Source organism: Chinchilla lanigera, unplaced genomic scaffold, assembly GCF_000276665.1.
Source record: "Chinchilla lanigera isolate Chin_1 unplaced genomic scaffold, ChiLan1.0 scaffold00007, whole genome shotgun sequence".
Lineage (NCBI taxonomy): Eukaryota > Metazoa > Chordata > Mammalia > Rodentia > Chinchillidae > Chinchilla > Chinchilla lanigera.
The window spans coordinates 35,437,573-35,441,500 of NW_004955408.1; the positions used below are offsets into that span (position 1 = coordinate 35,437,573).

The following is a 3,928-nucleotide window of genomic DNA, read 5'->3' on the forward strand; positions in this document are numbered from 1 at the left end:
TTATATTTTTATGCCTATTTTTATTATATGATTTTATGGGTTCTCATGAAAATCCATTTCTAGTCATTAGTGAATTAAGTATTAGTAACTCAGTCAGCAACCAACAAATTAATGTGTATGTTTAAATAAAACCAAAATGATATATAAAATTCAATCTTAAGAATAATTAGGTGGTAAGGTAAAGTTTTAAAACTATATTAACTGTTAATATAGGTAACTACTTAATATTCTAAACCAGTAATTTATGAATCAATACAAGAAGAATAATATAAAGCAAAGAACAGTGATATGTTGTTTGGTGCAAAAATATGGCAGTGCATCCCAACCTGCACTCTCACAGCTAGTTAGCCAATGTTTTAATAGTAAAATAATAACTACATGTGTTAAGTACTTAGAATCTTCTTTAATTCTTACAAGAACCACGTGGACATATCAGGTCTCTGCCATTGCAGAAAACTTGGAGAGCTGTGGGAAGAGAGACACTTGGTGAGACACACAGGAGGGGAGAAACCCCATCCATCACCTCTGCACCACTGTGTGAACCTTAGTCTGGAGGAACCCTGGGCCTGGCCTATTTTCCTAAACCATGGGACTGGCAGCCAGTGCAGAAGTGCCCAAAACTCAGGCACCAGCATGTCCAGAGGAACCCAGGGCAAGTCCACTCTAACAAGGGGAAACACTTTGCATACAAACACCTAAATTATGATTGATTCTATTATATAACTATAGACTTTGCAAAGCTCTAAATAACAACAGCAATAATTACCACAATTTGTCAATTTCTAAATTGTGCATCATGCTATCATTATTGCTAGTTATACTACTGTGGTTAGGATGTCTTGCCTGTTGTAATCAGTTGTTCTCCCTTGTGTAACAATTTTGGGAAGCTCTGGGGTAATAAACTCATCACAGCCCTATACTAAAATGCTGAGAACTGAGCCAAACAGAAACCAACATCCCACTCAATTAATTGAGAAGGTAGAATTTGGGACAGACACAAACCAAGAATCTCCTACACACAGAAGACATCCCTGAAGAACAGACTTTTCCTAGTGAGGCCTTGATACTAGTGACATAGCTACCATCATAGTTTGGGGTCTTGCAAGGGGAACAATATAATACAGGATACATATTCTATAAGATTATTTATAATAGTCACCCAAAGAATCATGTACAAAAAGTGAGTACAGGAAATCTGTCCACACACTAAAGACCGAAGAATCCAGCTGAGGGCCTGGATCCCATGGTAATGTCCAGCATGGGTCCAGCTAAAGACCTACAGCCCATAACGATGCCTCCCATGAGTCCAACCGAAGGCTTAGAGCTCATGACAATGTCTCATGCAGGCCTGTTTCATGGATCTGAGCTGGGAAGGCCCAAAAGTCAGTAGTGCAAGCTAAATATGTGCTAGTAGATCCTTCTAGTGGTGAAATATCTGTGCTAGTAGGCTGAGGGATCTGAACTGGATCCAGGAAGCAATGCTAAAAGTAAGAACCAGAGCTCTCCCAAAAAGCACCACAGCAACAGTGAGGTCCCAAGCTCCTCTGATGATGAGGAAAGCAGAGTTCCCATGAAGCCAATGCATCAAGCTTCTCCAAGAGACTAAGCAGTGCACTACCATCTCCCCTGGAGCCAGGAAGAAATGATCAAAGTGAGAACCAGAGCTCCCCCAAAGTGAACCATAGCCATTGTCTGTGACAATGAGGTCCCAAGCTCCTCCTCTGACAAGAACAGCCAAGTTCATTAGGAAAGCCAGCATGAAAAGGTCCTCCAGCAGAATAGCCCAAGAGAAGCAGCAACTCCCTAACAGCTCTGCAACAGCTTCTTTATATCTTTTACCAGCTCCCAAAACCAATGCAGTCCTTTTTCCCAGCAGAAACCTCCCAAGCCAGGTCTTTACTGGGAGGATTTCTATAAGCCTTCTGATATTCTGAGCTCTGACTAGAATCTCACATACAGAAGAGCCTAAGGCATTCCAGTTCTACTTTTTCAGGTGATATCTCTGAACCTTTCCAAACTCTTCACATGAGCCATTCCCAATGGCTTTTCAATCACATGGTCAGATACAGTCACAGCAATCACCCCAATTCTCTGGAACCAAATTCTGTCTCTGTTACTTTTCTTTCATTGCTGAGACAAAATACCTGACATCCAAAATTAAGGAATGAAAGGTTTATTTAGTTCAGAGTTTGTGGAGGTTTCAGCCCATAATCAGCTGGCTTCAAGGCAGAGTGGCACATGGCACAGGGTGACACTTCATGGTAGCAGAAAACAGTATGATCAGTGAGAGCAAAAAGGGAAGAGCAGCAGCAAGCAAGCTTCACTCTCTCCCTTATACTGTAGGTAAGCTACACACCCTGCTACACCCAGTGTAGGGTGGGTGTAGCACTCACACCCATAATCCCATTGGACCATGAGTCAATCAAAAACTCTAGAAGTCCACTGCATGACTGCATGAGGATTTGGGGGGACATCTAGACACAAACCATAACAACTACCTACTACCAAAACTCATTAGGATCATTAAAAAAATTTTTTTTGAAATAGACAATGTTAAAAATAGGAGAAAATGTAATCTCAGACTTCCAGCCCACCCAGAACAAGTCCAGGAGACATTAACATAGAAGAAATTAGAAGTCACACACCTGAAATTTCTGAAATGATAGCACCTAAAGTAACAAAACAACACCATGAGGTTATAGAGGAAATCAGATCAGAAATAATCTCTCAGAAAAAAGAAATGGCAATCATAATGAAAGAAATGCTCAACATATCCAGCAAAAACATAGATTAAAAAATAGAGCAGCACAGAAAAATGATGGAAACCTTGAATGAACAATATAGGAAATAATTGGAATGCATGGAACAGATTCAAAGCAATATGCTAAAAATTAAAAATTCCATTGAAGGCTGGAAAAACCAGTTGATTGAAAAGAAAGATAGACATTCAGACTCAGAAGACAGGACTGTGGCTAGTGTTCACAAAAGTACAGATCTCTTAAAAATAACAAGGAACTAGGAAATAACAATTCAACAGTGGCAAGATGATGCAAAGAAAAGCAAAACAAGACTGACAGATATAAAGACTATTTGCAGAAATAATAGCAGAAAATTTCCCAAGCATGAGAAAAGAATCGGACATACACTACATTAGGCATATAGAACTCCAATGAGCCATAACAAAAAAAATCTACACTCAGAAATATAAAAATCAAGATTCCAGAAATTCAGCAGAAAAACAGAATATTAGAAGCTGTTAAAGAAAAAAAAACCCAGATCACCTATAGCAGAAAGCACATCAGAATCACAGTAGACTCCTCAACACAAACCATCAAGTGAAAAAGAGCTTTGAGTGAAGCATTTCAAATCCTGAAAGAAAACAATTTCCAACCCAGCTTGATATACCCTCCAAAGCTATCTTTCAGAATTAATGAAGAAATAAGATACTTTCAGGACACAGAATAACTCAAGAAATTCATGAACACCAAACCAATCCTACAAAGAGTACTGAAAGATATTTTAGAAAGAGATAAAAATGACCACAATTTCAAGAACAGAAAGAAACGAACCTAGCAGGGGCAAACAATTAAACAAAGGGGAAAAGTAGGAAACCAACAGCAGGAAAATAACATGATAAAGATAAGCCAATACATATTAGTTATAACCATTAATGTAATGGTCTCAAGAAACAGACTAAGAGTGGATCATGAAACAAAATCCAACAATACGCTGTATACAGGAAACACATTTAAAATCAAAAGGAAATTCATAGACTCAGAGACAAAGAATGGAAAACAATACTCCATGTGACAGGAACCTAGAAAAAAGCAGAGGTAGATATTTTCTCTGCAGACAATGTGAACTTCAAACCAAGAATGATCAAAAGAGATAAAAAAGGTCATTACATACTTGTTAGAGGAAAACTGCA

General features: G+C 38.5%; 1 long non-coding RNA gene across 1 annotated transcript in view; it reads right to left on the reverse strand.

Moving 5' to 3' along the window:
* Positions 1-349: 349 nt before the first annotated feature.
* Positions 350-3,928, reverse strand: part of LOC102024533 — a 38,204-nt gene continuing 34,625 nt past the window's right edge. Inside the window, exon 3 of the long non-coding RNA XR_259733.2 lies at positions 350-465. This is a non-coding gene — a long non-coding RNA (uncharacterized LOC102024533). The remainder of the gene's footprint in view (positions 466-3,928) is intronic.